This window comes from Microcaecilia unicolor, chromosome 1 (assembly GCF_901765095.1).
Source record: "Microcaecilia unicolor chromosome 1, aMicUni1.1, whole genome shotgun sequence".
NCBI lineage: Eukaryota > Metazoa > Chordata > Amphibia > Gymnophiona > Siphonopidae > Microcaecilia > Microcaecilia unicolor.
Window position 1 is genome coordinate 588,782,714 of NC_044031.1, and position 21,427 is coordinate 588,804,140.

General features: G+C 49.5%; 1 protein-coding gene and 1 long non-coding RNA gene across 3 annotated transcripts in view; both read right to left on the minus strand.

Annotated features, from left to right (window-relative positions):
* Positions 1–21,427, minus strand: part of ASAP1 (ArfGAP with SH3 domain, ankyrin repeat and PH domain 1) — an 803,986-nt gene that overhangs the window by 585,423 nt on the left and 197,136 nt on the right. The gene's annotated exons all lie outside the window — the stretch shown is intronic.
* LOC115480502 lies at positions 11,425–12,184 on the minus strand. The gene is made up of 3 exons (XR_003943836.1): positions 12,097–12,184; positions 11,966–11,967; positions 11,425–11,435 (listed from the first exon to the last, which is right to left on the minus strand). It is a non-coding gene; the product is annotated as an uncharacterized LOC115480502 (long non-coding RNA).

A 21,427-nucleotide genomic window follows, 5' to 3' on the forward strand; every position in this document is an offset into this window, starting at 1 on the left:
TGACCTCAACACTGAAGCTCCAAACCGGGCCTCCGCCCGTGCAGCCGCAGTCAAACGGTAATGCTTGGAGAATGTATGAGCCGAAGCCCAAGTTGCCGCCTTGCATATCTCTTCCAAGGAGACGGATCCGGCCTCTGCCATCGAGGCCGCCTGAGCTCTCGTGGAGCGAGCCTTCAGCTGGATAGGCGGCACCTTCCCCGCGGCCACATAAGCCGCTGCAATGGCTTCCTTGACCCATCTTGCCACTGTAGGCTTAGCAGCCTGCAGACCCTTATGAGGACCTGCAAACAGGACAAACAGATGATCCGATTTCCGGAAATCATTGGTCACTTCCAAGTATCTGATGATGACTCGTCTCACATCCAGATATTTAAGAGCAGAGTACTCCTCTGGGTAGTCCTCCCTCCGAAAGGAAGGGAGACAGAGCTGCTGATTCACATGGAAGCGAGAAACAATCTTGGGCAGGAAGGAAGGCACTGTGCGAATAGTCACTCCTGCCTCAGTGAACTGCAGAAAAGGCTCTCGACATGAGAGCGCCTGGAGCTCGGAAACTCTTCTGGCTGAAGTGATAGCCACCAAAAAGACTGCTTTCAACGTCAGGTCTTTCAGAGATGCCCTCGACAAGGGTTCAAAAGGCGGCTTCTGCAATGCTCTTAGTACCAGGTTGAGATTCCACGCAGGCACCACTGAGTGCAGAGGAGGGCGCAGGTGATTAACTCCCTTGAGAAAGCGCACCACATCTGGCTGCAAAGCCAGGGAAGCACCCTTCAGGCGGCCCCTGAAGCAAGCCAGAGCCGCTACCTGGACTTTAAGGGAACTGAGCGACAGGCCTTTCTCCAGACCTTCTTGCAGGAACGCCAACACTGAAGAAATTTGAGCAGTGAAGGGAGAAAGTGAGCCTGCTTCACACCACGCTGCAAAGATACGCCAAACCCTGGCGTAAGCAGTAGAAGTAGAGCGCTTCCTCGCTCTCAGCATAGTGGCGATGACCTTGTCTGAGAAGCCCTTCTTCCTCAGACGCTGCCGCTCAATAGCCAGGCCGTAAGACCAAAGGGGGAGGGATCCTCCATCACCACGGGACCCTGATGTAACAGGCTCTGCTCCACTGGCAGCCGCAGAGGATCGTCGACTGAGAGCCTGATCAAGTCCGCATACCAGGGACGCCTGGGCCAATCCGGACCCACCAGGATTACCCTGCCGGGATGCTTTGCCACCCGGTCTAGCACCCTGCCCAACATGGGCCAGGGCGGGAACACATAGAGAAGCTCTTGTGTCGGCCACTGTTGGAGAAGAGCATCTACTCCCAGGGATCGAGGGTCCCGTCCTCTGCTGAAAAAGCGCGGTACTTGGCAATTGGCCGATGACGCCATCAGATCCAGGCTCGGCTGGCCCCAGCGCTTCGTGATGTCCAAGAACGCCTGAGCAGATAGCTGCCACTCTCCGGGCTCCAAGGTATGGCGACTGAGAAAGTCCGCCTTGACATTCATGACTCCGGCAATGTGGGCCGCTGAAAGCTGCTCCAGGTTCGCTTCCGCCCACTGGCAAAGATTCATAGCCTCCTTGGCTAGAGGGGCGCTCTTGGTACCTCCCTGGCGGTTGACATAGGCCACAGCCGTGGCATTGTCCGACAGGACCCGTACAGGCTTCAACACCAGTACCGGGATGAACTCCAAAAGCGCCAACCGAATGGCTCTGAGTTCCAGGAGGTTGATAGACCACTTTGCCTCTGCAGGAGACCAGAGCCCCTGCGCTGTCCTTCCCAAGCAGTGGGCTCCCCAGCCCGACAACGAGGCGTCCGTCGTGACGACAATCCACTCTGGGGTCACCAGAGGCATTCCCGCAGACAACTTGTCTGCCTGCATCCACCAGCTCAGCGCCTTGCGCACTGCTGGGTCCAAGGGAAGGCGCACAGCATAATCCTCCGACATCGGAGTCCAGCGCTGCAGCAAAGAGTGTTGAAGTGGTCTCATATGAGCCCTGGCCCAGGGCACAACTTCCATCGTGGCCGACATAGAGCCCAACAGCTGCACATAGTCCGAAGCCCGAAGGGGAGAGGCTACTAGGAACTGGTCCACCTGAGCCTGAAGTTTGACAATCCGATTGTCTGGCAGGAACACTCTGCCCACTTGGGTGTCGAATCGAACTCCCAGGTACTCCAGGGACTGAGTCGGGCGCAGCCGGCTTTTCTCCCAGTTGATGATCCATCCCAGGGAGCTCAAAAGAGCAACTACCCGGTCCACAGCTTTGCCGCACTCTGCATAAGAGGGGGCTCGGATCAACCAGTCGTCCAGATAAGGATGGACTTGTACCCCTTCCTTTCGTAGGAAGGCCGCGATGACCACCATTACTTTGGAAAAGGTCCGCGGAGCAGTAGCCAACCCGAAAGGGAGGGCTCTGAACTGGAAGTGACGTCCCAGGACTGCAAAACGCAGAAAGCGTTGATGAGGAGGCCAGATGGGAATATGCAGGTACGCTTCCTTGATGTCCAAGGATGCCAGGAACTCTCCTGCCTTCACTGCCGCTATAACAGAGCGGAGAGTCTCCATGCGAAAGTGCCGCACTTTCAAGGCCCGATTGACCCCTTTGAGGTCGAGGATAGGCCGGACAGAACCTCCTTTCTTTGGTACCACAAAGTAAATGGAGTAACGTCCCTTGCCAAGCTGACTTTCTGGCACCGGAACGACCGCGCCCAGGCGGATCAGATTGTCCAAGGTCTGCTGCACTGCCACAGCTTTGACCGGAGACTTGCAGGGAGAGAGTACAAACCCGTCTTTTAAGGGTCGGCAGAACTCTAGTTTGTAGCCGTCTCTGATGACTTCCAGCACCCACGCGTCTGAAGTTATTGTGGTCCACTCGCCCAGAAACGAGGACAGCCGTCCTCCAATCTGCACTGGGGCGTGGACCAAGACCCCGTCATTGGGTACGAGACCCTGGGGGAGGACCGGAGGGAGCACCTCCGGGACAGCGGTCTCTGCGAAAGGAATGCTGCTTGGGGGAGAAATACCTCTTGAAGGAAGAGGGGGCAGAGGAACCCGACTTGCCCGGGCGGTACCGACGGGCTTCCTGCAACCGTCCTCTGGAGGTACCGGGACGAGTACTAGCCCGAGCCCTGACCTCTGGTAATTTCTTGCCCTTAGACGTGCCGAGATCGGTCACGATTTTGTCCAGCTCGACCTCAAAGAGCAGCTTGCCTTTAAAAGGCAACCTAGCCAGGCGGGATTTAGAGGCGTGGTCAGCAGACCAATGTTTCAGCCAAAGCCACCGCCGCGCAGAGATTGTCTGAGCCATGCCTTTCGCTGAGGCCCTCAAGACATCATACAGCAAGTCTGCCAAATAGGCTAAGCCCGATTCCAGGGCCGGCCAATCAGCCCTCAAGGAATGATCCGAGGGGGAAGCCCGCTGCACCATAGTCAGGCACGCCCTGGCCACATAGGAGCCGCAAACTGAGGCCTGCAAACTTAAAGCAGCCGCCTCAAAGGACGACCTTAAGGCCGCCTCCAATCTTCTGTCTTGGCCGTCCTTTAGGGCCGTGCCACCTTCCACCGGCAACGCCGTTTTCTTAGTCACCGCAGTGATTAAAGAATCCACGGTAGGCCACAGATAGGCCTCACGTTCACTCACAGCCAAAGGATAGAGGCGGGACATAGCCCTAGCCACTTTAAGGCTCGCTTCTGGGACATCCCATTGAGCCGCAATTAAGGTGTGCATGGCATCATGCACGTGGAAGGTTCTAGGCGGGCGCTTCGTCCCCAGCATAATGGCAGAGCCAACAGGGGCTGAGGGAGAGACGTCCTCCGGAGAGGAAATCTTCAAAGTGTCCATGGCCTGTAACAACAGGTTGGGCAAATCCTCTGGGCTAAAAAGCCGCGCTGCAGAGGGGTCATCCGCTCCATCCGAGCGGGGATCCGTCTCCTCCAAGGAATCCGCAAAGGACCGTTGGGAGACCTCAGACACGCTGCCCTCATCTACATCGGAGGAGACAAATTCCTCCAAGGCCTGGGAATCAACCCGAGGGCGTTTACCTCTGGGAACCTCAACCTCTTTACCAGACGAGGGAGCAGGGGCAGCGTTGTGCATGAGGAAGGCCTGATGCAGCAGCAAAACAAACTCGGGGGAGAAACCCCCCCAGACTGTGCACTTCCGCAGCCTGGGCAACAGCCCTATACGCACCCTCAACCGGCGCTCGCAATAGCGGGGGAGAGACATGCTGCGCATCCAAAATGGCGTCCGGCGCGAAACTCCGCGAAGGAGCCGCGCGGGAAGAACGGCTCTTAACTTTAGCCGCTTCTGTGCCGTCGCCCAAATTAAGGGCGTTCATGGCATTAATGTCTCCAACCTCAAGGGCGGCCCAAGAAGAAGCCGTCCGAGCCGCGTGGCCGGCCAAGATGGCGGAGGCGAGGAGCGGGGGATGGGCGTTTATGGCGGGAAAAACCACCACGCCGGAGGAAGGACCGGGACATTCATCGGTCACGAAACTGTCACCCAACAAGGGCGAATCAGGCTTTAAGACCCCCGCATCCCCTCTAGAAGCGCTCAAGCGACCCGGGGAGCGACCCTTTGCGCCCTCGCCCTCCGACGCCATATGCCACGAGGAGAAGAATCGGGGAACCCCCTGCCCGCTATAAAAAGGTAAAAATTACCTGCTGTCCGCTCCGAGTTGTAACGACCTGGTGTCCCAGTGAGTAGCTGCAATAGACGCTTAAATAAACGTCGAAATTAAACGCCTTTAAGGACGTTCAAAATTTTTTTTTTTTTTAACGGAGCCAGCGGGAGGGGGGAGAAAAGGAGGGACCTGGCACCACCAGGTTTGCACTTGCTCAAAAGAGCCCTCAACCCCAGGCACTCAACAAAACCTAAAAATTAGGCTTGGAGGCCTAGCCAGAGCTGCTGCTGTGTGTGACCACCACCTGCTGAGATAGAGAACATACTGAGGAGTTTCCGGCAGCACATGACCACATATAGGGAGGCAAAAGTTTGCTCTCTATCTCCACCTGCTGGTAGATGGACACAACCCACCAGTCTATGGATTGATCAGCTTGATGATATGGAAAAGGCCCGTTTCTGACACAAATGAAACGGGCGCTAGCAAGGTTTTCCTCGGAGTGTGTATGTTTGGGAGAGTGTATGTGTAGGGTTACCATTTTGTGTCCTCTGAAAAAGAGGACACATGTCACGCCCCTACCCCGCCCCCACCCCGCCTCATGCCACGCCCCCCGCCACGCCCCATGCCACGACCCTTCAGGTCGGGTTCCGCCCCTACTCCCCCCCCCCGTCGCATAATCCCCTCCCCCCATCACATACCCCCCCCCCCCTCACTTACGATCTAGCCCTGGTGGTCTAGTAGTGTCTTCTCTTCGGGGCAGGAAAGAGCCCCCTCTTTCCTGCCCGGAGCGCTGCCTCCCCTGTCTATCATCCTTCTCGGTCTGGCTGGGGATTCAAAATGGCCAACGAGAGTTGAAGCGGCCTCGCGAGAGTTCAACTCTCGGCGGCCATTTTGAATCCCCAGCCAGACCGAGAAGGATGATAGACAGGGGAGGCAGCGCTCCGGGCAGGAAAGAGGGGGCTCTTTCCTGCCCCGAAGACGTCACTAGACCACCAGGGAACATGGTAAGGAAGGGGAGAGGACGGGAGACCAGGTGACCCACGGCGCCGACGATCGCCCGCCGCACGCACGCGCCTCCCCGCACCCGCGCTCACGTTTGTCCAGAAATCCGGACAAACGTGGGCGCGGGCAAAATCCGCCGGACGCCCCGGACATGTCCTCAAAAAGAGGACATGTCCGGGGAAATCCGGACGTATGGTAACCCTATGTATGTGAGAGTGACTGTTTGAGAGTCAGAGTGAAAGTGTGAGTCCAATCCATGCTCCTCTGTCACCTGGCCCCTCCATTCATCCCTATCCAGCAATTCCCCTCTCTCCCTGAGGCCTGCCCTGCAATCCATATGCATCCATGGCCATCTGTCCCCTCCATTCATCCCTATCCAGCAATTCCCCTCTCCCTGAGTCCTGCCCTTCCAATCCATGCCCATCCATGCCCCTTTGTCACCTGGCCCCTCCATTCATCCCTATCCAGCAATTCCCCTCTCTCCCTGAGGCCTGCCCTGCAATCCATAGCCATCCATGCCCATCTGTCCCCTCCATTCATCCCTATCCAGCAATTCCCCTCTCCCTGAGTCCTGCCCTTCCAATCCATGCCCATCCATGCTCCTTTGTCACCTGGCCCCTCCATTCATCCCTATCTAGCAATTCCCCTCTCTCCCTGAGGCCTGCCCTGCAATCCATATCCATCCATGCCCATCTGTCCCCTCCATTCATCCCTATCCAGCAATTCCCCTGTCTCCCTGAGTCCTGCCCTCCCAATCCATGCTCCTCTGTCCCCTGCCCCCTCCATTCATCCCTTTCCAGCAATTGCCCTCTCTCCCTGAGCCCTGCCCTCCCAATCCATGGCCATCCATGCTCCTCTGTCCCCTGCCGCCTCCATTCATCCTTTTCCAGCAAGTCCCCTCTCTCCCTTCCATGACCCCCCCTCGCATCCATGCTCCTCTCTCTCCCATGTCCCAGCCTGGCCCGCCCTCTTCTCCCCCCCCCCCCCTTCGCATCCATGCTGTCGTTTCTCCCCTGCCCTCCCGCTCCCATTGTTGTACTTTACTGACCACCCTCTTCTCTCCCCCCAACATGCGTGTTTTGTTTTTTTTCTTGTTTTAAATTTACGTCCGTGGCGGTTCCAGCAGCGAAGCGTCAGGGAAGGAGGCGGTGCTCCCGACGTCTAGGTTTCCCTTTGCTGTGTTCCGCCTTCTTTTGACGTCATCCTTGACGTCAGAAGAAGGCGGAACACAGCGAAGGGAAGGCTAGACGTCGAGAGCGCCGCCTCCTTCCCTGACGCTTCGCTGCCGAGCGATGCGATTGGTTGAGTGTCATTGCTCCACCCTCGACGTCATCACGTTTGACGCGTGGGCGGGGCAGACACAATGCGATCTCACCCCCTTCACTTTTAGAATGTTGGCTAAGAGAGGCTTCATTAGAACGTTGGAGGTGCGTTTTATATAGAGAGATATGTCACACTGAATGGCTTCTGATCATTGAGCAACATGTAATATTAGACAAAGGAAACCTGAACAAACACAAAAACACATTTAAATGATTACTTCATTTATTTAAGGAATATAGTTAAACAACACCCATATCATCCATGTGAAAAGGTAACAGCCCCTTAAACTTAACAAATAGTTGTACCCCTTTTAGCAGCAATAATTACAACCTTCCTATAATTTGATATGTCTTTAACATCACTGTTAAGGAATCTTACCCCACTCTTCTTTGCAGAACTGTTTTAAAACAGACATAGTCATTTATGAACTGCTCATTTCAGGTCCTGCCACACAGCATTTCTATTGGATTCAAGTCAGAACTTTGACTGGACCAATACAAAACCTTAATTTTGTTTCTCCTCAGCCATTCAAATGCACATTTTCTTTTATGTTTTGGATCATTGTCTTGCTGCAAAACTTAGTTAAGTTTCAGCTTCAGCTTACAACTAGATGACCAGACATTTTCCTTAAGAATTTTCTAGTAGAGTGAAGAAAGAGAAGTTACTCACCTGTAGCAGATGTTCTCCAAGGACAGCCAGACTGGTATTCTCGGGCTAGATCCAAGATGGCGTCTAGAGCAGACGTGCGTTTTGATAGCTCCTGACTTCCAGCAGAATCCTCAACGGGGAAAACCTTTACCCAGAAATGGGGAAAAGGAAGGGTAAAGCCCATATGCCTAACTCCACGGGTGGGGCGAATAATCCTCCCATGCGACAGACGACGCTGGAAGAGCTTGGGCTGCAAACGCCGGGGATTCGAGGCAACACTCTGAGAGGACCAACAGACAAACAGGACCAAAGCGTAGAGGGAGTGACGCTTAGCCCTTCCTTGATTACAGCACCTCCGAGACCAGGAGGAGAGTCGGAGCCAGTGGTGATACAGCAAACGGAAACATCCGGAAGTGGTGGTATTTCAACAGCTGATCGTGGAGGCCCCACAGCCGCATCAACCCCTGTGTTAACAACACAACAGGGAAGACAGGGGTGTTTTTTTCTCACCCTGTAAGATTACAACTTAACCCTCTCGAAGGTATGGCAAAACAACAAGACCAGCTGAAATCACATTAGAATTATTATGGAAAGCAATTCAAGGGATAAGTAACATTCTACAACAAATTTCAACTTCTTTGAGTAGTGATATGACGGAGATGAAACAAACACAGACTTGTATATCCGGTAAGATAGAGGTACAAGCAACCAAAGTTGAAGTTCTGGAAACTGAGGTACATTCTTCAAAAAAACATATTATTATTTTTATTTATTTGTAGCATTTATACCCCGCTCTTTCCCGCTCGATAGCAGGTTCAGTGCAGCTTACAGAGTATGGTACAAAGTACCACAGACACAATACAAAGTATGGTACAATGTATCACTGAGAAACAGTTATATAGAGTGGGACAATAGTAAAAGATGTGGGGAAAGGATTGGAGTGTGGGTAGTATTGGTGGTGTGGTCTAGGTTCGAGGATTAAATTGGGTCGTTTGGGTAGGCTTGTTTGAAGAGGTAAGTCTTCAGCAGCTTACGGATGGGTAGGTGTTCATTGGCTTTTCGGATATGTCTAGGTAAGGCGTTCCAGAGTTGGCTGCCTATAACAGAGAAGTTGGATGCATAGTAGGTTTTGTATTTGAGGCCTTTGCAGTTGGGAAGATGAAGATTGAGATATGTTCGAGAAGATTTGGACCAGTTCCTGGCTGGAAGATCGATCAAATTGGACATGTAGCTTGGAGATTCACCATTGAGGATCTTGTGGATCATTGTGTGGGTTTTGAAGTTTATTCTTTCCTTGATAGGGAGCCAGTGAAGTTTTTCATGAAGCGGTGTTGCGCATTCGAATCGTGATTTGCCGAAAATGAGTCTGGCTGCTGTGTTTTGGGCGGTTTGGCGTTTTTGCATGATTTGGGCTTTGCAACTGATGAAGGTGCTATTGCAGTAGTCGGCATGGTAAGTACTGTGGATTGTACTAGACTGCGGAAAGTGTTCTGTGGGAGGAATGGTTTAACTCTTTTCAGAATCCACATCATGTTGATAATAAAAGATAATAACTACCAAACACGTAAGATTCAATATTTGGAGAATCAGGTTAGAAGGAATAACTTACAAATTTTAAACTTTCCTAAGTCTCCTCTTATTCCAGCAACAGAGATGTGGAAAAAAATACCTTCAGTACAATTGAATTCGAAAGGTGGTCGGGTGCAAGATTATATAATATCTTAAAGATGAACATCAACAACTTAAAACAAGCCAGTGTAACCTTAGCAACAATGGAGTGGCATGCTCAATAGCACTACCCCCCAAAATCAGCTTGGCTGCTACGTTCTGTACAGTCTGTAGCTGCCTAAACTGCAAGTCAGTTAGACCTAGCAAGACAACGTTACAATAGTCAATTCGACTATTTGATTCGGTGTCTTTCCTTGTGTTGCTTTGTGATTATTATCCTTTCTTTCACATTTTCCCCTTCCCTTTAGTTTTCCTTAGATTTGTGGCAAGTTTTTTTTATTTTCTCGGCTCCTAAGACCTACTGAGGTCTGAGCACTGGCTAGGTTCTTTTTACCTTCCTTTTTTCTTCCGTGAGATTCCCTGTCTCACCACTGGGCCATTTGATTTGACATTGACCATTTTTCCCTTCATATCTCAGAATGATTCCAGTACCTTTAAGCACTGTACCTGGTGCAGCAGAATTATTTCTGGGACTGATCCTCATAGCTGGTGTCTGCTGTGCTTGGGTCCAGACCAGTGTTCCCTCTTAGGTGAGCGTGTGAGCGATCGCGCATACAAACCAGGAGTATCACTTCGGAACAGTGTTTGCTCACTGTGTTTTTGCACAAAAGCGGAGTGCTCGGAATCTAAAGCTGCCTTCTCTGTCTCTCCTGCGGCACATGCCGCATCCCTTGCTGGAGCCCACTGAATGGGATTTTACATTGTGCTGGGGCTAGTAAGCACCAGCCGCATCTGCATTAGATTTGCTGAAGGGAATTGTCTTCTGTAGGGACCACCAGTAGTCTGAGTTAGATACAGTGGAGGGAGTTGTCTTCTGTAGTACCAAATTGTATCTGCTCCCAGAGTATTCTCAAAATGCCTTTCTACCATCGCATTGTTGCTACACAAACTGGGAGTTCATGTGTTTCCCTACTTGGATGATTGGTAGGTCAAAAGCACATCAAGGAAGGAGTTGAACAGTTCATGCAGAGAACTATTTGGGTTTTGGAGCTACTAGGGTTTGTCTAATGTACTCCAGTTGCTAAACTATGCACAGATAGGATGTTATCGTTCACTCCAGAACTAGTACAGTCGCTTCTCTGGTGGAGGATTCAGCCCAATTTGAACCTGGGACTTCCATTCCAAATTCCTCTGCCCCAGTTAAGTTCTGACTACAGATTCATCCACCCTAGGGAGGGGAGCCCATGTAGATGGGTTTTACACCTTGGGGACATGGTCTGCTTAGGAGGCCAAGCTTCTGTAAACAACTTCCTAGAGCTATGGGCAACCCAGAATGCTCTCAAGGCTTTCAGGGATTGGCTGATGAACCAAATTCTAATTCAAACAGACAATCAGGTTGCCAAGTACTACATTAATAAGCGGGGGTAGGAATGAGATCCTACCTCTTGTTTCAGGAAGTGGTAGGGATGTGGCAGTGTGTCATCAGCCACAGCATAGTCCAAGCCACTTACCTGTGGGGAAAGAAAACAGTCTGGTGGACAGGCTGAGCAGGGTGATTCAGCCACATGAGTGGTCTTTCAGCATGGGTATTGCCTGCAAGATACTCCAAGAGTGGGTCACCCCTTTGGTGAATTTTGTTGACGCTCCTTTCAACAACAAGGTCCCTCAGTATTGCTCCAGACTCAGGTCACATGACAGACTAACATTGGATGCCTTCCTCTTTGACTGAGTAGAGGGTCTTCTGTATGCTTATCCTCTCATCCTTCTGTTAGGAAGACTTTACTGTAAGTCAAGCAGGATCAGGGGACCATGATACTCATTGCGCCTTATTGGCCGAGGGACATCTGGTTCCCTCTTTTCTGGAGTTTTCTTCCGAAGAACCGTGGAGGTTGGTCTGTTTTCTGACCCTTATCGTTCAGAACTAGATATGCGCCCAACCCCCAATTACTGGCCCTCTCGGCTTGGATGTTGAGAGCTTAGAATTTGCATATCTACAGTCGCCTGAGGGTGTCTCTAAAATCCTGCTGGCTTCCAGGAAAGATTCTACTAAGAGGTGTTATACTTTTAAAAGGAGGTTTGGTGTGAGGGCAGGGCCCTAGATCCTCTCATTTGGTCTACACAAAACCCGCTTGAATTCGTCCTCCACCTCTCAGTCTGTTCTGAAAACCAACTCTGGAAGGTGCAATTGGTGCTTATCACTTGGTAGGAGGTAAGCTTATCTCCACACAACCTCTAGTTGTTTGCTTTATGAGAGGTTTGCTATTGACAAAGTCACCTAACAAAATTCCGACAGTTATAATGGGACCTCAACATCGTCCTCACCCTTTTGAGCTACTCGACTCCTGTCATCCGAAGTACCTGACCTGGAAGGTCTTGTTTTTGGTGGCAGTCACTTCAGCTCACAGTGTGAGTGAGCTTCAGGCCCTAGCAGTGGATCCATCTTACACAAGATTTCATCAGCACACACCCTAAGTTTCTTCCTAAGGTGATATCAGAGTTCCATCTAACCAGTCAATTGTCCCGCCAACGTTCTTCCCAAAGCCTCATGCCCATCCTGGCGAAAGTGCACTGCACACCTTGGACTACAAGTGAGCCTTGGCCTTCTATCTGGAGTGGACTGAAGCCCATAGACAGTCCACCCAGCTTTTTATTTCTTTTGATCCAAATAGGATGTGGGCATCCATCGGTGAATACACTTTATCTAGTTGGCTAGCAGAATACATCTCTTTCACTTTGTAGACACTCTCATCTATCTCTGGAGGGTCATGCCATGGCTCACACTGTCAGAGCCATGGCTGCGTCGGTAGCCTACTTGAGATCAGCCTTTATTGAAGAGATTGCGGAGCTGCCACATGGTCTTCTGTCCACACATTCACATCCCATTGCTGCCTTGAGCAGCATACCCGATGCAACAGCTGGTTTGGTTACACAGTCCTGCAGATTTGTTTTGAGTCTAGATTCCAACTCCACCCTCCCAGGCCCATTTTAATTCTGTTCCAGGCTGCACCTTCACAACACGCTTGTTTATTTTGTTAGTGTTATTGGTTCTAGTTGGCCTTGCCATTGCAAGCCCCTATAGACTGTTTGTTGTTTTTGGTGATCCTGGTAGCTAGAGATTCTCATATGTATGAAACCAAGTCCTGCTTTTCCTCAGAGAAAGCGCAGTTACTCACCTGTAGCAGGTGTTCAAGGACTGCAGGGCTAGTATTCTAACTACCCTCCCACCTTGTTGCATTCTTTTGCTTTGATATTGCACTTCAGGTTCCATGTGCTCTTACTGGGCAGGAAGACACTTGTGCATGCTCAGTGGGGCACTGACAAAATATTCTTAAAGTAATAGAACGCAGGGTAGCATCTGCACTGGGGCTCTGTCGGATGATGTCACCCACATATGAGAATACCAGTCTTTTTTTAAAATCTTTTATTTATGAATTTTGCATTTACATGTGTGCACTTACACAAACATGAGCAAATCAGCAAAACCCTAAGGTTACATCATCATTTAAGAAAAAATAAATAAGAAGAAAATGTTAATATTATCTTTGTCCACAATATAATGATCCAAGTACTAGGAAAATTAGTCAATCAACTTCACACATAATAACTAATTAGAGCAGAAGAAATACAAGGATACATAGCCGAGTAGCGTAACTTTCAAGGATAATAACAACTTATTCCTTACTATTTATAAATTCCAATAATTTTCCAGGTTCAAAAGAAACATAATTAGTTGAACTTAAAGAGATAATACATCTACAATGAAATTTAAGGAGGAAAGTTCCTCCTATTTTAACAGTTCTTGGTTTTAACGCCAAAAACTCTTTTCTTCTTTTTTGACTATCTCTTGATAAGTCTGGAAATATTTGAATGTTAGATCCTAGGAGAAGATCATTAATATGACGAAAGTATAATCTAAAGATATCGTTCCGGTCTGATTCCAAGGCAAACATCACCAACATGCCATGGAACTTTCTAGAAATTCTATTAAATTCAAATCAGGTTGTGGGGAATTATTTATGTTTCTAATTCCTGTTATATATTGAGTCTTTATCATCGGGGGAAAACCATCCGGTGATATACACAAAACTAAGGAAACAAGAGATAAACAAAAATGCTGAACCCCAAGCGTTGAAATCTCAAGACAGGATCAAGAAAGGAGGGTTGGGAAAGGTTAGAAAGAGAAGACCAGTAGGTTGCAAAGGGTTTAGTTCCCCTACAGCCATAGAAAGGGTAGGCTCAAAGACAGTTCACTGGTTGCCCTGCCAAGTGAGGGGCAGGCTAATAAACTATAGAGGTCAGAATTCACATGAGAAAATTGCAACTCTCTAAGAGGGAGACTAATGGTTTTAGAGAGTGGCAATATCTTAAGGGTGGCGGTATGTGGTGATTAAAGCACTGTCCCTGTGCTTACCAGTCTCAAAGTGAGCTGCTCTAAAGAGCTGGGATGGAACCCTTGGAACTGCAGGGGAGGGAGTCTCAGCCATTCTCTGGGGAAGACAGTCAGTTCATGCTCTGCCCCAGAGCTTCTGACTGACTCTGTCTCTGACCTCCACCCAGCTAGGAGCTAGAAAGGTGGATATGAGCAAGCAGCCGGGAGGAAAAGGGGGCCAATGGATAGGCAGCCAGCTGAAGGGCCAGAACAGGGAGCTCCTCTCTGAGGTACTGCATGGGAAGGAGAACCTTAAGTAGGTTTACCAGAGGCCTAACCCAGAGTTTAGAGGTATGCTTAATCAACCCGTTTATCCTTTGTTTCCCTTTAGGGAGGCACCAGTATGTTATTAAGTGTAACTGGTGAGAGGGTGGAGAAAGAGAAGCAAAGGGAAAAGAAAGGAGGGTCTCCCTAAACTCCTTTCATTTTAAGTAGTTGATTTATGCCAGAAACTTGGTTAAGAAATTTCAAAGGTAAGTCTCCTATTTACATGTTTCCCAGTGGTGGAGAAAAGACTGGGGGAGGGGCAAGACCTCTCGAGGGGACCGCTGAAAGGAGCAGGCAGTCCTAGTGTGTGCAGAGAAGTCCCTGGAGGAGACGTATGCCAGGACTCTGATAAGTCTCCTATTTAAGGGGGGGGGGGGGGGGGAGGTAATATCCCTAGCCCTGAGACTGGAAGGAAGAAGCCTTGTAGTAGGCACAGCAAGAACATGTGTGTATTTGTTTCTAAAGCCTTACCAGCAAGGCTGCTAGCGGACTCTTTTTGTTTCAAGGAACTGTGGTTACTCAGACATTAAAGCTACTGGGGGATTTTTGGTTGTACATGAACTATACTTATTTGGCCCTCATGGCTAACAGGGATTATTGGCTGAGTTGGGCCTGAAGTTTTGTTTGATGAACTGTGGACCTGGACTCTATGTTTTCCTTTCATCTTTTAAAACCCCAATTGTGACCTGAAATAAAGAACAGGAAAGCTGGCAACCTCACCCCAAGTCTGAGGAGGTGTCTTCTTTTGTTTCTTATTTTAAGTAGCACTAAAGTTAAGAAGACCGAAAGGCTCGAGGAAGTAAATAGAGTCCAGATTTAAACACGTGATCGGCCGCTTCCAAAGAAAGGAGGAGTGGGTGCTTGTGACAATAGGTAAGAATAACCCAAACTATAGCTATGCAATGCTAGATTTCATATTTGGAGTCACCACCTAGAAAAAGATCTAAGCTTCATTGTAAAACAATACATTGAAATTCTATGCTCAATGTCAGGAGGCTGTGGGCAAAAGAGCAAATCAAAAAACTTTTTCTTGCCTGATAGCTTTCTTCCTTTTAGTCGCAACAGATGAATCCAGAGACTTGTGGGTTGTGAACATCTACCAGCAGGTGTAAATAGAGAGCACTGAACTGCAGTGCTCTCTGTCTCTGCAGTGCATAGGATGGAATGCTCCTTGGTCAGTTAGTATTTCTCATAACAAAGCAGAAGAAAACAAAATTATAACATTTCTCCTTCCCCACTGGAAAAAAAGCAGATCAAAAAAGACAAAAAAAATAGAACAGGAGGATAACAGAAGAAGTGGTTTATTACAAGTTAACTTGTAATAAACCACTTCTTCTGTTAACCTCCTGTTCTATTTTTTTGTCTTTTTAGATCTGCTTTTTTTCTTTTGATTTGCTATTTCTGTGGCAGATCTTTGCCTTTTTTTGTTTCTGTCTCCTTCCCCACTGGGAAAAGTACTAAACCAAGAACTGCAAACATGCAAACCGATTACAACAGTCCATCTAAAATATAAAAATGCAGCAACACAGAGAGAACTAACTGATAGGAACAGCTGGAAAAACAGGGTGGGCCTCTGAATTCATCTGCTGCGACTAAAGGAAAGAAAATTATCAGGTAAGAAATAATTTTTCATTCCTTAGAGTCAGCAGCAGATGAATCCAGAGACTTGTGGGATGTAGCAAAGCAGTCCTGAAATAGGGTGGGAACCTGAAGTTCCCGCGGATAGCACCGATACTCCAAAAGATGCATCCGATCGAGTAGAGACATCTAAACGGTAGTGTCTGGAGAAGATATGCAAGGAAGACCATGTCACTGCTGTACCATGTCACTGCTCTACATACTTCCTCCAGGGAGAACAGATGGGCTTCCACACAAAAAGTTATAATAGCTCGGGTAGAAGGTGCCCGGAATCTGGCCAGAAGTGGTTTACCAACTAGTAAATGTGCTGACGTGATAACCTTCTTGACCCAGTACGCTAGCGTGAGTTTGGAAGCCGCAATATCTCTCTGAGGTCCCGAGCAAAGCATGAACAAATGATCTAACCAGTGGAACTCTGTCACTTCCAAATAGTGTAGGAGCACATGGCAAACATCAAGGAAGCGGGAAGAAACAAAGGTTGAGATGAAAGGCAGAAACCATCTTAAGAAGAAAAGATGGGACTGTGCGCCCCGTCACCCCTTCAAGAGAAATCCGGAGTATCTTGACATGATGAAGTCTGGAGTTCTGAAACCCTGCTTGGACAGATACCTGGATTTCTGATTAAAACTAGGTTGTCCTTTACAACGGCACCTGGTATCTTTAAAAAGAAGGTGAGCCTGACCTGACCAGAAAGAACATTCAGACATGTCCTGAGGAAGACGCGGAGTCTTTGAGTCACCCAGATCTTTCACCAACTTTGTTAAATTCCCACCAACTTCATTAGACTCTCACCAAACAATAGCTTGCACTTAAAAAGGGGCTTAACCAGCTGCTGTTTGAAGCTGCATCTGCCACCCAGTGGCGCATCCACAGCAAATAGGCTGTGACCATCAAAGACATCTGCTTGGTCGACATCCCAATCAAGTCATACAAGGAATCTGCCAAATATGCCAGCCCTGTCTCCACATCTGGCAATTCAGGAGGAGGTTGACTGTTGGACTTCTTGGAGGAACCTGAAATCTGTTGAACGCAGCTAAGGCATGCCCTAGCAGCATACGAGCTGCAGATAGCTGCCTGAAGAGAAAGAGAACTTCTGAACTGTCAGAGGAAGGCTGCGCTGAATCCACCAGTTGAGGCTGAGTTTAGCTTGGAGGGTCCAAGAGAGATGGAGACAGAAGGAACCCCTGAAGTGGTCTGCTGTGGAATCTGGCCCATGGAAGAATGCCAAAGATAGAGGCCATTGCACCCAGAACTTGAACATATTCCCAGACCCCAGCATCTGCTAGAGAAAGTAGAACCTGACTTAGATGCGAATCTTTTGCTGATGAGCAACAGGAAGAAATGTCTTCCCTAAGCCTATATCGAATATCACTACCAGATATGCCAAGATTTGTGTTGGAAACAATTGACTCTTGGTGAAATTGAAAACCATCCTGAGGGCTGAAGAAGAGTAGCTATCTTGGATGAAATTTGCAGACTCTATTGATAGGAAGAGTCACAAATCAGCCAATTGCGAGGTATGGATGAACCTACAATCCATCCTTGAGAAGGAAGGTGCCTCTGCTACCATGACCTTGAAAAAAATGTCCTTGGTGATGTGGAAAGGCTGAATGACATGGTCATAAATGATAATATTCTCCAAGGATTGCAAATCACAAATCTTCTGTGGGAAGGTGAAATGGGAACATGAAAGCACGCTTCATTGAGATTCAGGGAGGTTAGAAACTCTCCCTGCTGGCCTGAAACTATTACAGACTGCAATGTTCCCATTGTGAAATGTTGAACAACACTCGGACTCTTTTTGAAGTCCAAACTCAGGTAGAACGAAGGTCCCTTCTTTGGAACAACAAAGTAAATGGAACGACTTCCCGTTCCCCAATTGCAACTGGAAACAGTCTCGACTGTGCCTAAATGAAGAAGCATTGCAAAGTGGCTTGAACTGCTTGATATTTGGGCTGGCGCTTGCGTGGAGATTCAAAAAAAAATCTGCAGTGTAACGGGAGAACTCCAGTTTATAAGGAAAAATTAGTTATTACCTGATAATTTTCTTTCCATTAGTCCCGACAGATCAATCCAGAGACTGGTGGGTTATGTCCCTCTGCCAGCAGGCGGAGATAGAGAGAACTTCTGAGGCTCTATATGGTCATGTGCAGCTAGTCAAACCTCAGTATTATCCATATCAAAGCTAAATAAATGTCCAACTCCCAACCGAGAGCTATTCCTCCCCACTGCAATCGCGGGAGGAACTCATGCAGCTCACAGTAAACAAGGAAGTTGCTCCAAAGAACCCTGAAGAAACAATAACAATCCAAGAAACTGGAACTGCAAACCTGAAACCAGAAAACAACCTAAAACTAGAAAATAGGTATGCAGAAAACTCCAGGGAGGGCCTCTGGATTGATCTGTCGGGACTAATGGAAAGAAAATTATCAGGTAATAACTAATTTTTCCTTCCATAGCGTCCCACAGATCAATCCAGAGACTGGTGGGATGTACCCAAGCAGTTCTTAAATAGGGTGGGACCCAGAGACCCCAGTTTGCAGAACCGAAGCACCGAACGCAGCCTCAGCCCTTGCTGCTACATCCACTCTGTAGTGCTTTGAACAAATATGCACCGATGACCAGGTGGCCGATCTACAAATCTCTTCCAACGAAACCGACCTAGCCTCTGCCATAGAAGTCACCTGTGCCCTAGTGGAATGAGCTCGGAGCTGAGTCAGTGGATCCCTACCGAACGCTATATAAGCTGAGGCGATGGCATCTCTCAACCAACGAGCCACTGTCACCTTAGAAGCTTGCTGTCCCCGTCTTGGACCCGCAAAAAAGAACAAACAAATGATCCGAACGGAAATCATTAGTCACTTCCAAATATCTAATAGCCCGCTTAACATCCAGACACCGGAGGGAAGACAAAGCTGTTGATTCATATGGAAACGTGAAACAACCTTAGGCAAAAAGGATGGAACTGTCCGAAGAGATATGCCTGCTTCCGTAAAACGAAGAAACGGATCTCTACAGGATAAAGCTTGTATCTCGCTGAAGAAATAGCCACCAAAAAACTGTCTTCAAAGTCAAATCCTTAACCGACATTTGAGACAGCGGTTCAAACAGAGGCCGCTGGAAAGCCTTCAGCACCAAATTCAAATTCCAGGAAGGAAAAACCGACCTCCGCAGAGGACGCAGATGACTGACTCCCCTCAAAAACCTAACAACATCCGGATGAGAGGCCAAGGAAGACCCTTGTAAACGACCTCTGAAACAAGCTAAGGCCACCACTTGAACCTTCATGGAGCTCAAAGACAGAGACTTGTCAAGACCATCCTGCAAAAAAGTCAAGCTCGAAGAAACCGAAGCCGTAAAGCCTTCGCACAACACGCCTCAAAGGTTCTCCACACTCTAGCATACGCCGTAGACGTGGAATGCTTCCTAGCTGTCAACATTGTGGCAATGACCTTTTCCAGATAACCCTTACGTCTCAACCTTGCCCTCTCAATAGCCAGGCCGTAAGACCAAATGGGGATCGATCCTCCATAAGGATGGGACCTTGACGCAGCAGACCCCGAAGAGCGAGCAGCCGCAATGGATTGTCGACCCGAATGCGCACCAGATCTGCGTACCACGGACGCCTGGTCCAATCCAGCCCCACAATAATCACCCGACCTGGGTGCCTCGCCACTCGACCCAAAATCCTGCCTATCATAGGCCATGGCGGAAACACATACAGAAGAGTGGCCCATGGCCAAGGATGAAGAAGGGCTTCGATCCCTCGAGACTGGGGATCCCTGCCTCGGCTAAAAAATTGCATCACTTTGGCGTTGTCCGCCCGCGCCATCAGGTCCATATCCGGAACTCCCCACTGCCTCGTGATCAACGAAAACGCCTGCACGGAGAGTTCCCACTCCCCCGGATCCAACATATAGCGACTCAGAAAGTCCGCTTCTGTGTTCAGCGTTCCCGCTATGTGCGCTGCTGAGAGCTGATCCAAGTGCTCTTCCGCCCAACGGCATAGACACGTCATCTCCTTGGCTAGATGAACACTCTTGGTGCACCCTGACGATTGACATAGGCCACCGCCGTCGTGTTGTCGGTGAGGACCCGAACCGGCTTCCCCGTCAGATCCACCTGAAATGCCAGCAATGCAAGACGAACTGCCCTCAGCCCCAACCAATTGATGGACCAAGAAGCCTCCATCCGAGACCACAAACCCTGTGCCATGAGTCCCTGACAATGGGCTCCCCATCCCGACAGACTGGCATCTGAAGTCACCACTATTCATTCCGGCACTGCCAGGGGCATTCCTAGACACAACTTGTTGACTCGGAGCCACCAACACATTTCCAGCCTGACCATTGGTTCCCACATCAACTGAATAATCCTCCAACACCAGAGACCAGCGGCTCAACAGGGATCGCTGGAGAGGCCTCATGTGACTCCTGGCCCACGGAATCACTTCCAGCATGGCTGCCATCGATCCCAGCACATGAGCATAGTACCAGGCCTTGGGTGCTAGACTGCGCAGAAGATTCCGCACCTGCAGCTTCAATCGCCGGCTATATGGCAAGAACACTCTGCCTACCCGGGTGTCGAACAGAACCCCAAGGTATTCCAAGGATTGAGAAGGATCCAAGTGACTCTTTTCCTGATTGATGATCCACCCCAACAACCGCAGCAGACTGACCAACTGGTCTGTCGCCCGAACGCTGTTCTGAAAAGACAACGCCCGAATCAACCAATTATCGAGATAGGGATGCACTAGCACCCCTTGCTGTCGCAGAAACACTGCGACTACCACCATAACCTTGGAAAACGTCCGAGGGGCCGTAGCTAGACTGAAGGGAAGTGCCCGGAACTGAAAGTGTTGACCCAGAACCGCGAACCGAAGAAACCGATGATGAGGCGGCCAAATGGGAATGTGTAAGTAAGCTTCCTTGAGATCGAGGGAAGTGAGAACTCTCCTGGCTGAACTGTGGCGATAATTGCCCGAAGCGTTTCCATGCGAAAGTGACGCACTCTCAGAGCTTTGTTTACTCCCTTAAGATCCAGCACTGGGCGAAAGGAACCGCCTTTCTTTGGAACCACGAAGCAGATGGAATAACGGCCAAGACCTCGCTGCGTCACCGGAACTGGGACCATGGTCCCTAAGCGAATCAAATTTCCAACGTGCCCTGACCGCCACCATCTTCCTTGGAGACTTCCAAGGGGATTCCATGAAAAAAATCTGACAGATTTCAAGCAAACTCTAGCTTGTAACCGTCCCGGATTACCTCCAGCACCCACTCGTCTGACATCACCCTGGCCCATTCTTCCAGAAAAAAAGGACAGCCGTCCTCCTATTGACTCTGGAAGATGGACCAAGGCCCCATCATTGGGCACGAGATCCCGTGGCGGGTCTAGAATTCACACCGCCGGAGCGACGCTCTCCCTGAAATGGCGCTCTCCCTGAAACGGCTGCTGCTTCTGAGGAAAATGGGGCTTAGAGAAGGCCACCGATCTACCTGGGCGATAATGTCTCGCCTCCCGAAACCGGGCCCGAGAAGGAACCGCCCTAGGAGAGGATCTAGGTCTATCCTCCGGCAAACGACGGCGCTTAGAATCTCCCAGATCCTTCACTATCTTGTCCAGATCCTCGCCAAACAGAAGTTTGCCCTGAAAGGGCAAACGAGCAAGGCGCGACTTAGAAGCCGTGTCCAGTGACGAAGCCACAAGCATCGGCGGGCCACCACCACGAGGGCCACCTCCTTGGCCGAAGCCCGAAGCACATCATACAATAAATCCTCCAAATACGCTAGACCAGCCTCAAGCAAAGGCAAATTCGTCACCAGCTCTTCCGAGGTGGACGCCTTCTGAAC